This window comes from Scardinius erythrophthalmus (genome assembly GCF_964197995.2).
Source record: "Scardinius erythrophthalmus genome assembly, chromosome: 7".
NCBI classification, from domain to species: domain Eukaryota; kingdom Metazoa; phylum Chordata; class Actinopteri; order Cypriniformes; family Leuciscidae; genus Scardinius; species Scardinius erythrophthalmus.
The window spans coordinates 32,907,664-32,922,094 of NC_138227.1; the positions used below are offsets into that span (position 1 = coordinate 32,907,664).

The 14,431-nt window shown below is 40.4% G+C and overlaps 1 protein-coding gene across 1 annotated transcript in view; it reads right to left on the reverse strand.

The window, feature by feature from the left end:
• Positions 1–12,571, reverse strand: part of tfdp2 (transcription factor Dp-2) — a 59,940-nt gene extending 47,369 nt beyond the window's left edge. The window contains exon 1 of the mRNA XM_081371269.1: positions 12,429–12,571. The gene's annotated coding sequence lies outside the window, so the exon portion shown is untranslated. The remainder of the gene's footprint in view (positions 1–12,428) is intronic.
• Positions 12,572–14,431: the final 1,860 nt, after the last annotated feature.

A 14,431-nucleotide genomic window follows, 5' to 3' on the forward strand; every position in this document is an offset into this window, starting at 1 on the left:
GGGAAATCGAATCGAATCGTAAATCGAGTTTTTTATTAAAAAAAATCGCAGATTTTTTTAGGGGAAAAAAATCGCCCAGCTCTATGTTGATTCTTGTTTTATTACGAGCTCTGTTGGTTCTCTTTTCACCAGCAGACTCTCCTCTGTTCAGCGATTGTTTAACCCTTTGACACATAAGTTTAAAATATTCTGGCTGACCCCCCAGCGTGAGTTTTTCAAGGTGTCGGCTGTTATTTAGGACGTGTCACTTTATGGTTTCCACGGTGACGCCTCATTGCTTGTCACGTGACACACCACAGCCACAACAGCGCTGAATGAATGATGATCTGCTTTTATGTAATTTTTCATTTTTTATTCAAAATATTCACACATTTTTTAGCTATGGCATGAAATATTTGATATTCCGATTGCCAAATATATGCAAGTGGAAGTGTTTTGTTGTTTAAACACCTTTATAACGATCGCCTTAGTTGAGCTGTATGTGCGATGGGCGCCACGCCATGTTAGTTTGTGCCGCAGTTCAGAGAATCGGATCTGTTGGATTTACAACACGTGAATTCATTCACTTCTCCTGAAATAGGCTACATGAAAGTAAGTGGCCGGTGAACTGGGAGAAGAATAGAGTAAACTTTAAAGTTACTTAGACAATGTGTATCTGATATGAATAAAACATTTCTAATTATAATGGAAAGGATTATTATTGCCTCTTCCATAGACATCAGTGTTTATTTGACAAACTCTAAATGTATTGTTTTTTTAGTACTTATGTGAATGTACGGAAGCGTATTGCATTCACTTGAGGAAAAAAAAATCTTCTCTGTTTTTCTGAATTAACAAGTTAATTACCTCATAATTCTGAGATAATTAACTCGTTAATTCAGAAAAACAGAGTAGATTTTTTTTTCTCAAGTGAATGCAATACGCTTCCGTACGAATGTATATGTCTGAACCCTAAAATAAACATTATGTGGTTGAAAACACTGAAAAGTTATGTGATAGGCTATATGATATGACAGCGCCAGCCAACGCGCGAAAGCACATTTGATGCACTGACCGTTCTAATCACACGTGTGGTCATACGCTCCAGGGACCAGCCTAGACTGATCACACCGGTGTGATCGTACGTGCGAAAGGGTTAAAACGGGTGATTCTCCGGAGGTTGGAGATTTAGCCGCTCCATGTCTTTGTGACAACTAACCTGTGCCACTACCACACCGGACACACGTCAAAGTAGCCAGAGCTACCTTTCCCTATTTGCGGATAAAGGCCCTTTCACACTGGACGCGATTTTTACGCACGAATAGTTCGCGCGATGGTTTTATTTTTTGATCAGCTGTTTGTGTAATGAGTGCTTTCACACCGAACGCGAATGTGCTGCGGCGAAAAAATTACTTTTTTTTTTTTCCTTTTGCGGCGACAGAAAAGACTTCAGCCAATCATATACTACAAGGACAATGATTGTGAGGCGTAGCATTGCCAACCAACTCGGTTATCGCGACTGTGAGTATGTTGTGTGATAGTTTTAGTTGTTGTATAGTCCTGTGCTGTGTAGGCTAGCAGGCTAAACTACATTTGGGATAGAAAGCTAATCGTCAAAGATAGAGATAGAGACCGTGTTTACGCGGCTCATGTGATGGGTTTTGACGCGAACTATTCGCACACAAACTATTCGCTTTTTCGTTACGCATCCGGAAGACGAGACATGCCTTTTGAAAATCCGTTGTCATGTTTCTGGTTTCCTTTAAATTGGTTTAATTGAATTGTTAAGGTTCCTTAGGAATTGATTGAAAATGCTTGCTCTGCTCTGCGCCGGTGGACACGTACGCGGTGGGAAAATTTCCTCACAGTCACATCCCTGGCAGAGATGAATGCAAGTATGCAGTCCTTTTGCACATGATTTCTGGATTACTATAGCGGTCGGTAACAGACCTCAGTCCTCAAGGGGATCCATCAAATCTATTTGCCATAGGTTATCGATAGATTAACATACTTTGAACTAGCTCAGGAAGATTCAAACTACTTCTCCGCCTTGCCATAGAAGAAAGGTACTATAATACAATGCCTGTTGTAGCTCTCATTGAGGCAACCAGAAGCATTCAAACTTTTTCACACACCACAATGTAATTTATACATTTCAGAGTGAGCATATGTACATAAATGAAACCAATGCATTTGCCAAAGTAAACCTCTTCAACATTCACTGATTTTGACCCTATATTGAGATTGCTTTACTTGCACAATTGCGATGCATGTTTGCGTAAACATACTGATGGAAGTAACCCAACATATGCAAACGCGTAAAGGTCACACCACAAATTGAAGGTCATCCACTTAGATGGCACTGATGATCTTCTCATGCTACATGTGCGCTCAAAACAAGCATGGTTCCGTCTATACTTGTGCAAATCAATATTTTCTTGAGCGTGTCTCCATGTAGTTCCTTCAAGTATGCTAATGCCGGCGCCCATATGATCTGTGTGTGTCTTTGTGGCCGGGGCTTTCGGAGGAGGCTGGGAGAGGTGTAGAGCAGACAGCTGGTAAGCCTGGCTGGGGTGGAGGGGGTGAGGCCGAATATACAGAGAAAATCAATAGACGGGGGGGATCTAGCCCTGCCGTCCTGCCGCCCACCGCCCCAGTCCCACAATACCCCCCTACAGCCCCCCGCCTGAGCCACACATAAAGGCCTTTTGTCCCAGTGGGGAGAAGCCTGACACAGGAACCAGAGAGAAGCTTCAAAGTGGCTGGAGGTCTCTCCTTCTATTCTCTCTCTCCTTTTCTATGTCGCTTGCCCTCCCCCAATCTCGATTTCTCTTTTCCTGGGTGAGGGAGAGGCCACCCAGTAAATGTAAGGGAACTCGGGTCACCGTGGCTTGACGCGCTGCACTGGTGACATGACACTAAAGAGACAACTTGTTGCTGAGTAAGAGTGGACAAGAATGGAGCGGGACAGCGCAGCGACCACATGATGACAAAAGATTTCATTTGTGCACTGTAAATCAAGTCTGCTGTCATGCTTTGTTCCCTGTTTGCAGGACAGTCCTTTATAAAGCCTCTTGAGATCATAGGCAACTTGTTGAGGACATTCCACAATGGGCTTTATTGACCTCCATTTATTTAAACTTATGTGATTGTTCTCAATCACAACAAAAGGTTTGTTCGTCTAATTAGCGGTGCTTGCTATTTATAATACTCATAGCCAAGTTGGGGGATTGTTCAAATTCTTAACCCTAGGTATTAAACTTAACATCCCAAAAGCCACAGTGAAGAAGGGACCAGAGTCATATCTAAAGACATACAAAACCCCTTAAGGTAAGAACATCTTTAGTGATAAGTAGGGATGCACGGATATTTTCGGGCCGATATCGATTTTAACAAACAGCTATTAGCTGATTCTGATACCAATATTGGTCACTTCCTCTCTTATTTATAATGTTGTCATTAAAACAGATTAGTGTTTTGATCATGTTTTAAATGAGCAAAGTTCAAAAACACATGCATTAACTAGTTTATTCCTGCATCATAAAATAATTCCCATTGAACATGGATTGGACCCATTTAACATTCAGAAAGAAATTCATACAGGTTTGAAACAACTTGAGGGTGAGTAATGATGATTTTCATTTAAAGGGATACTTAAACACTTAAAGGGAGGCTTTTTTGTCCAGAGGCGAGAGACTTCAGCCAGTAGGAGGAGCTCGTTCCGCATGTCTTCAACCCGCCCATAGGGGGATCTCACGATAAAATGGCGTCTTCTCAGTTTCGAGTCGACTAGTAGCCTAGTTGTATCATTTCTTCTGATTCTGCCCTCTGTGACCGGTAGGTGTGGCTTGGGAGTGGCGTCGTAGGGCAGCGAAGCAAGTGCATTCTGGGAGTTGTTGTCTTTCATCCACAAGAGCCAAAAATACATTCTCTGGCTTTTCTCAGTCTAGAAGGCACCAACTTCTAAAATACTTTCACATTTCTACTACATAAATGACCCAATTTAAATACACATTCATCTTTCCAGCGGTGAAGTATCCCTTTAATAAGTGAACTATTCCTTTAACAATCATGGGTTTTCTTAACATAGGGTGTTTTTTTCTGGCCACAGAATATTAAGGAGACAAACAAAAAACATGCTGGCAACCAATTCCTTAAAAACTACATAGAACATCTTAGCAACTGCACAGCCCTGACAACCACCCACAATTTCTTTAGAAAATGTTAGTCAAAGCATCAAGTAAAAGGCCCTCAAACCCAGATTAGAAAATCACATTATAATCAACTGATATTGATCTTGTACAAGCTTTGATGTTTTAACACTTTAATGATGAATTAGGTATAAACTAGCTATAGGTCTGATGAACTTAGTCTTATGTAATGGAACTTTTTGCACTGTTGTGCTGATTTTAGCACAGTCATGCTGTGGTTTTCACATGCTTGGACGCGCAGCAACAAAACGGTTGTGTGCAGGGCAGCGTGATGCATTGAAAGCACAACAACACTAAACAGATGAGGCGCCGTTTTAAATGTAAACATGCATATGCATCGCTGCTCTTCAGTGGCGAGCCGCTCAGAGCTCCCACACCGATAACGCACACAAAACACAGATCAACTCAAGGACATCTATTACACTCTTACTGCCACTGTCAGGGTCATTTTACTTACTAATAAACCTTGACCGGGGTAATTAACCAGACCAATGTCAGACCACATAGCAACACCTATAACACCTTAGCATCATGGAGAAGGTCTAGAGCATTTTATAGGCATTATATCATGTTTTTTATGGCTCACCTTCTAGTTCTCTTCCCATTACACGTGAGCTTTTATCCTTGTATGTGGTCTTAAGACACAGTCTCCCTGCCGTGACCCTCCCCTCTATTGTCATTCTCTTCCGTCCTTCAGTTGGCCTGCCATAAATCCCCAAGATCTTCGTCCGTCAGCCTGACCTCTCATTCTCTCCCCCTTTCTCCCTCTCTCTGCTCATCACTATTCTCTCTTCTCTCAATCTCCATCATCGATAGACTGAAGAGCACTGACCTGGAAGAGGTGCTTCTCTTGCAGTCTGAGGCTGACACAGTAATGGGGGGGCTGAGGAAACAGGCCGGCCTTGATCATTTTAGGGTAGTTTAGGGGGGATGGGGGTCATCGATTCAAAATTATGAGGTTTATTAAGTAGAACAAACGAACGGTTGTGCTGCACTTCAGGTTTCATCCTAAACCAGGGTATTTATAAGTGTCCCATCTGCTACACAGAGCCCAATGGCACCAGATAAATGAGTTTGTAAATTAATAATACAAATTTAAGATTTTAGGTTTCTTGCTACTTTAACGTAGATTCTACATTTTTCCTAATTTGCTCAGCTTGTTTGGAGAGGAAATAATAATTGAATTTCCAACGATTTGATAAAACTCACAATTTTAATAAAACTTATTCATTTTTGAAGGCTTGCATTATTCTTATATTCTAATTAACTTGCTCAGAGATAATAAAAAATATATATATGAATAGTCTATGGTTTAATTATAATGGTCAGAAGAAATAACTGCACAAAGCGATTTTGGGATCGATCTTAAAAAAACAAAAAAAAAAAAGAAGAAGAAGATTATTATAAACTAGAGAAACTAAATTTCTCCACCAATACGATAGCCGAATATTCAGAATGAGATCTGCCGATACGAATAGCTTGAGGAAAATATCCCTCCCAACTAATGCTAAACTACACAGGAAACCCTCTCGTTTGGTACATTACTATAATATTAAAGGCTAAAATTATCAACAGACAAACATTGATGCACATCTTGATGGAAATAAATGTTGTGGTGGCATTTCCGTCAAGAGGTGCATACATCTTTTGTCAAGATCTTGTATTGACAATGCAAGAGTCCAGCGCTCTGTAAAGTCTCCTCCAGCACATCCCAAAGACTTTCAGTGAATTAAATGATTCTTCATGCTCCTCACAACCATTATTACACAATCTGAGCCTCATGAATCTTGACATTGTCATCCTGCAATATGGCCATGATGTGTCTCTACCTACATGTTTTTTTAAAGAAATGAAAAGCTACACACTCCATCAGTTAGAGTTAGAAGAACTGTTGCCAAACATATAACATGCTAGAAACATAATAATCACTGCAATAATGATCCAATTATAGACTCTTGAGCATTTGCCAATTTTCAAGGAAAGTCGGCAGCCATATTTGCAACGCCTCCGGGCAGCTATTTTGGGCATCCAAGACCAAGTCCTATCTCAAAAACGGCTTGCTGAACTCACAATTAAATAACATTTCAAATTAACAACAAAATCTGACATGAACTGTCCCATAAATGTTGTTTCTCATGCTTAAATAGGCTAGACGAGCCAATGCGCATGTGGAGTCCTAAGCCGAACCAGAGCTTCGAACGGCAGCTGCAGTGACTTGGTAATGACTTTACCAATCAGCGATTGGCTCTTTTACTTTAGAAGGCGGGACCTATTCCTCCATATTGCGCGCTGGAGTTTCTCCCATTCATAAGTAATAGAAGTGAACCGCCTTTGTCTTTTACAGTCTGTTTTATCGGCCGATAGCGATTATTGGCGCATTTTAAACATTTTACTTTGAACGTAACAAGCATGTGAGATCTGGTAGGAAATAACAAGGGGTTTGGTAATCTTTGCAATTAAATGTGTCATGTCAGGGTATCTTTCACAGGGCGGGTTTGGGCTTCAAACTTCAAACGCCCGCTCAGACCCTGCAGTTCTGCTCACGGCTGGACTTAACATTGCAACAGGCCTTACTCTTGTAGGACTGGGAAAGTGCAAGTCACAATATGTTGTGCTGATGGTATTAAAAGTACTTTAATTGGATTAATTAGTAGTTTATTGTTCAAGTGAATTCAGTTATGAGATCTGCTGGCTGGTAGAAGCTGGTGAGCTGTAATCCATCAGCCAGAGCTGCATGTTACAGGGATCCACTTCGCAGGACTTTCCAATGGCATGGTGGGGGTTTGGTGTCCTCGAAGACCGACCACTCCCTCGTCTTTCTGTAACCCCCTCCATCTGTCACTTGTGCGGCTCAGTCCATCTCCATGGCAACAGCGAGGTCATCTACCGTTAATTGTGGGACAGGGACTGAGAGGTGCACAGCAGATAAGATGATATTAACGTCCGAAGCATAAAATAAGTTTGACACTGCAGATCTGAGGCTTTAGGAGCAACATCCCCCTCCATCACTCCTTCTGTCACAGCTATAAGGAGCCACACTCTACAGGAGGCCTCCGCTACTATAGCCAAACTGATTAGCGTGGGCTACACAGAGGACGAGAGGAGGAGGAGGAGGGTGACATTTGGTCTTCTGAGGGAGCGTATCCGTGTGTGCGTGTCTGAAATACAAACAGCCCGGCTCATGTTGTCATTTCAGGTCACTGAAAAGAGGAAGTCTACACAAACATGCTCAATAAACGGTGTGACGGTATAGTCAATGCTGAGAAGTTGCACATGCCTCCACGACACCTGGTCACTCGCCTTCTCTATTCTTGAAGATGAAAAAAGATATGGGCGATCTAGTCTACAACTAGCTCAATTTCACACTGCTGTTTTACGAACTGTGCAAGAAAAAAATACTAGTACGTGTTGCTTTCACAGAGCTGTTGCCATGACAGCAGCATTACTGTAAACTGTCGTCTTCTAGTGTCAGTTTCATACAGTTTAAACGGAGAGTTCAAGTAAAAATGAAAATTCTGTCATCATTTACTCTCCTACATGTCTTTCCAAACCTGTAAGACTTTCGTTCATATTCGCAACACAAATGAAAATCTTTTTAAATCTGATTGCAACTTCTGTCCCTCCGCTGACGGTCCAGGCAAACTACCACTTTGACGCTTTAATAAAAAGAGATCATAAATCAAATCCATAATGAATTGAGCAGTTTAGTGAAAAAATTCTGAAGAGACTCGATTGCTTTATATGCTAGACTGACTGAATTTAGGCTTTTACTGACACATTAGCATTGATCTGGGGACATAAACAGTAGCTCAAACGTGCAGCGTAACAGGAGAATGAGGTCAAAAGAGAACAAAACGAGTCAAAAGGACTTTTTAACATCTGTCTTATACAGTACATCTGTCCGGCTTCTTCTAATATCCAGCATTCCATATTTGAGATGCCCAAGATTCCTACAACAGGAAATACAGGAAGCTCTAATTAGACTGTTCCTCATACAAACACAGGCTGTGCTCTCTTAAAGGGACAGTTCACACAACAATTAAAATTCTGTCAACATTTACTCACCCTCAAGTCGTTACAAACCCATTAGACTTTCGTTCATCTTCAGAACATCAGTGAAGATGCTTTTTAATGAAGCCTGAGAGATTTCAGTCCCTCCACTGTATGACGTCCCTCCACATTGATCAGCAAACATATAAAGAGCTCAACCGTACTTGCTTGACATGCTAGACTGAACCTTATTGTTTTTAGGAGAACTGACCCTTATACATATTGACTGCTTGCGTAATTAAAAATGTTGTGTTGTCCTTTTCCCTACACATCCACATTTCCTTCTCTTGGATAAAACACACCAGAATGTTGTTCATACCGCTCTTTTCCACACAACAAAATCAAACATTATCCACAAGCTGTCACGCTATAAAAGACCTCTGGAACAACTTTAGTTTCAGTCTGTTCCTCACACAAGGTGTTTTTATATCTTTATCATCCTTGTCCTTTGATACACAACATGCTGATGTGAACTGACAATCTGATTAAGTGAATAATCAGTCCTTATTCTAGTGGTTCTCAACCAGGTCTCCACAAACTTCCAAGGAAGCTGCATGACGACTTCAAAGTAGCCTATTTTAATTAGCCTACCGGTAATAAATGACTATTAATATATTCAAATAACCTAACTATAATCTCAGATAAAATGCTAAACACATGTTCCCCTCTCAATACCTAGGCTATTGTTTTTAATTGATGAACACCCAGCTCTTGAAACTTCTGGAATCTCCAAATGAACTGTGATTAATTTATTTATCAATACTCTCGTTTTTTATTAATAAAAAAAAAGTGTGAAAACAAACATTTTGATATCTCAGTTTATATGAGGATGGGGGCTTTGAATATTGTGTTGGACAACAGAGGCCTTCGAATCAAAAGGGACTGAGTGACTAGTCAAGCTACACATGAAGAGCTGATGTGCTTCTCAAACCTGTCCTGGACGACCCTCATCGGACACGGCCAATTCAAATCTTGAAAAGCCATTGAAGACAAACCAAAAATGCACCAAAAAGGCAGTTTTTTTATGGTTGTCAACGGAGGAGAGGCTTCACTACGCTGAATAAACCTCTTTTCTGAGGAAATAGCTTATCATTAATGAACTGACATGGACCATTAATAATAATCTTCAACATGTTTGCTCTTGAACATTAGTTTTGGATTGATCTATAACGCTGTTTTATAAGAGACAATGTCACGGACAATTACGCAACAGGGATGATTCAGTTTCCAACACTTCTCATTCATTTCTATGGAATTACATTCAGTGACGTCAAGGCTGTGATGTGATTGGTTATCAAAGTACACATGACACAAGTTCTCTAATGGTAGAGCCACGGACCCTAGTATCTCCAAAACAAGACCGAGATCCGAAATCGTCCCCAATACACTCAAATAGGGCGTTATTTCATTATTTGAGGGAGCAGCCATTTGCAGTGGTGTCCGAAACCATAGCGGACGTTATCGAGAGCACTCATTCAATCCCACAATGCACTGCAATAACGAGTGTACAAACGGTGTACGCTCAACGGCTGTCCGAATTCACTCACTCGTTTTCATTCGCTCTTCAAGTGAACAGTATTAGTGGACTAACGTAGGGATGGAATAGTGAATGAGGGTTTACGGGACGATTTCGGATTCAGCCCATTTCTGCTTGCAGTCTCTAGTAATGTGCTGGTGAGTTGAATCTAGATGAGGGAAACATGTGCAGTGGGGGGTGAACAGGACAGGTTTTTTAAAGGGTCAATTCTGATATGAAAGAAAAAGTGTAAACAACTTGCTGTGATTAGACACATATTTTGAGCAATACAGAAACCTGATGCTAGATCTCCCGCCGCCTAGAATGGAAAGTGCAGTGTTGCGACATGAATGGAGAAGGTTAAGTTTAGTCTCCCAGGAGGACTAGGCTAACAAACACACACACACACACACACACACACACACCTACGCTCTGTTCACACTCGCAGGCGGCGGAGCGCTAACTGTACGCGAGCGTGTCCCGTGGGGCATGTTACAGTGACACTGAGCAAGACAGCTGGGAAATGGCGCCAAAAAGGATCCGTGGTGTGAGTGTTTTCTCTGTCCTTTCGCTCTCTTTTGTGCGTGTGCAAATACAAACACACAAAGACAGACCGCGGCCTCTCACGTGACAGCTGCGTCACAACAATGCAGCGTTAGGTCAACAGATCAATACATCTGAACTTTACATTCAATAAGCGTGGCTGTTAAACTAGCTGACGCCGAGCTTTTTCTCTAATACACCAGCAAAGACAGCAAAGTAAAGCCTCAAAAGAGCCACCAAATACGCAAGCGCACCCGCACACACACACACACGGGAAAAGTTGCATGAGGTGCTGAATAGCAGGGGGACACCTGTCACAAAAGCTGTGAGCTCTGGGCCGGGGGTCTCATTTCCCTCCTCCTCCTCTCCACTGGAAGGATTAAATATCCAGACCGTTTGTGCGGGACCAACAGATGTCCGCCTCAAATCTGACACAGCCTGGCCTGCAATCTCAGGACACTAAGCCAACAAAAACCCCATGACCTCACACTCCACAGCTTTCTTTTCCAATTACCACACTAAACTCACTCTGAAATACATCTCTGTCTAAACTAAATTCACAATATCGTAGTATTTATTAAAGATAATTTATCATTATAAGTGCCTCATAATCTTTAGTCAAAATAACTTGCAACAACATCTCTTCTCTGATGATGCGTTTACTGGCGTGAAGGCGGAGCAACCTGTCACTCACATGAGATCCACCAATAGCACACCACAACCATCCATCAATTCCTGATTGACAAAATCAAGTCCCGCCTTACATTTGTTCTTGTTCGAGTTTTACTTGGACTGAATCACAATAGAGAAGAAAAGAGAAATCGCAACTTCCCTTTCATGCTGACTTTAAACCTCTTTATATTTCTCTATTTTCTTGAATGTTTACTTCACAAGTGAACAAACCTTAATAACAAGGCGCAGGTGTTTCTCCACACAAAACCGTGCAAAAATAGACACTCAACTGGGAAAGAACCCACAGACAAAAATAAATAATACTTCAAGAAACACATTGGCAAGTATTCCTCAAAAATTGTAATTTTAGAAAAGAAAAGAAATAAAATATGTGAAATAAATAATAAATAAATACAAAAGTACCATGGTACTATGTTTTGGACAATATTTTTTTGTTTACCATATCAATTACAATGATTTTAGGACATGGTACTATTGTAACAATATAGTATAATGACCATGGCAGAATTGTAAACATTGTACATGATAATGGCAATCACTCAGTACCATGGTGTGTATCAAATGCTCACAGTGTCCACTGACACCATGACCGTAAGTTACCATAGTAAAAATACAGCTCTATACTGCTCCACTTTTCTGTGTGTTCCAGCTGGTTATTTACAGGATTCTGACAACACTCTTGTTCTTTATGATTGTTTTATGCATAAACGCGTTAAAATCGTACAACTGACAGGAATAGTCAACACTGTGCGCGCGAGCTGAGGTAAAATCTGCTCAGATGTTTAATGTGACATTATCGCCTCAAGGCCAAAGTTTTATAAGTCAACCCGAGAATCAACTACCTGTCCATTAAGATGAAGATGTCAGACAATAAATGTGTGGGTATATGAGGAACTTCTCACCGAAACGCGACGACAATCTCGCCAGAACCGAGTCCTCAGAGCAGCGGAAATGTGCAAAAGCTGCAGAACAAACCGACGATACACTCACTGTACGAGCCGCTCCCTGTGACAGCTCAACACACACACACACTTATAACGTTCACTTATCATTCTCTCTGCACTTTATGAGTGAATACAACAGCATAAGTTAAATTTAAGAGGATAAAAATAGGGCTAGCCAGAAATAGTCATCGAAGCTGGATGACACTGTTTATTTTAATGAAAATGCACTTGTCCACATAAATAAATACAGCTAGCTCGGCAAGCTAATAATAAAACAAATAAACGCTGCAAGGTTTATTAACTGTTAATGACTCAAACCTATTGTGAAAGTGAATTATAAACTGGTTTAATGATCGCCTGTAGCTGGACACATAAACAGCCGACGCTGCTGTCAAAATATGAAACATTTATCCACATAATGACACTCTCAAAACTCAATGTGTACATTCACATATTCTCAATTTATCCTAAATGCGTCAAGTCACGCCTTACCTTGGATTTTGGGCTGGAAAATGTGTCGAAATGGTCTGTCAAAGTGGAAAACAAACAACTTGTTAATGTATGAGACTGAAAGCGCAACCAGTAACTGCTCTTGCACTTCCTGAGTGATGAACTCCGCACACAAGCTTGGCGGTGGCACTCAGACGGCGCCTCTGATTGGTCACACCTGTCCGTGACGTCACACGCTAGATAGACGATGATTGGCTATCCTGAGCGACATGTAAAGCAGGCGTGGCGCTCCACATAAAGGCTGCATGCTATGCGGGGGTAATCAGATGAATAAAGTAATTTAAAAGGCTTTATGGTGATTTTAATTAGTGTATGCAGACAAAAGATAAACAATGGGAGGTTGTGCGGTACTGCGCTATTTTGGCGTGGTGCGCCATCTGGTTGCTAATCCCATGTTGATGACGTATATTAATTTGACTTTTAAATATTGAATATGTATGCTTCGTTAAAAACAATAGAGACGTTGTTTCTAATGGCTTCAGTGAAGCCATTCCCCGGTTTGGCTGCAAAATGCAACAACCTTTTTCAAAGTTGCTCAATCATTATTGAAACAAGCGAAGGGCGATTTCCTGTGGAAAGTTTTGTTCCTAAACCAAAGACATCAAAAGGGCATTAGCATATTGCACATTATTGCACTTGTTACATCATAAATGGTCCATAACAAATTAAGTGACTGGAAGGAAGGCGTTGCAGCAACAGCTTTATATCCCTAAAATGTTTCTAAAAGAGTTTAGTTGCTTGATTGACTTAAACTTAGATCAAATTAACATTAATTATGTGCGTATATTGTTATATAGGTCGTACTTCTATAAAATGAAGGAGTTCGAGGGAGACTAGAGCTATCTTTTATATTTCTCAAGGCAAGTTACAAACAAAGCACTGCAAGAGATAGGCTACAGATTTGTGACTTTACTATATTATATATATATATATATATATATATATATATATATATATATATATATATATATATATATATATATATATATATGCATGCAGGGCCTAAAATTAACACTTGGCAAGCGCCAAATGTGAGTAAAAATCAGTGTTGGCGTGTGTATGAAACTGTATAACTTGCCAGTTGGCCGGTAACATGTTTGTGAATTCCAATGCAAAATTGTGAGAACATGAGCTTGTTTAAGCCTTTCCAATTTAAATATTCAAGCTCAATAAAACGCGAAAGGGAACTCAATTCATTACTCGCACGTTGTGTGGGACATCTGAAGCTTGCGCCCAGAAATCCGCGTCCCAGACGGCATGCGAATACTTAATTGAGCTTTCTTTCACGTCTTCTTGCGCTTGAACAGACATATTCAAACAAAAATGTCAAAATGCCCATTGACGATCACACGTTGATCTGATTGATTACAAGGTAGTTTGTGACGTCAGAAACACCAGCGATTTCAAACCGCGTTTTTGAGACTGTCAGCAATGGTGTTGTCTTATGAATTTGCACATGGTTTGTCTTGAATCATATTTAAAATAAATAAACATATTTATTTAAACCACATTAAAAGCTTGATTTTTTTTTCTTTAAGGAAGACTTTAAGTGGCCATAAACAGTTGAGAAAGAAAATGCTTGTGTATCAGTATACTGGATCTGTGCAGCTCTTAAAGTGACAGCAGCCTAATATTTCTGCTGCGTTCTGTTAATCAAACAACAAAAGACAAAGAATATTCACTCATTGCTCTTGACTGAATAATTTTTGTAACTTTAAAATGGATTAATCTTTTCATGGCTGGTAAAAAATATTCATGGCCGGTAAATATTCTTAAGCTTGTTTTAGGCCCTATATATATACACTCACCTAAAGGATTATTAGGAACACCTGTTCAATTTCTCATTAATGCAATTATCTAATCAACCAATCACATGGCAGTTGCTTCAATGCATTTAGCGATGTGGTCCTGGTCAAGACAATCTCCTGAACTCCAAACTGAATGTCAGAATGGGAAAGAAAGGTGATTTAAGCAATTTTGAGCGT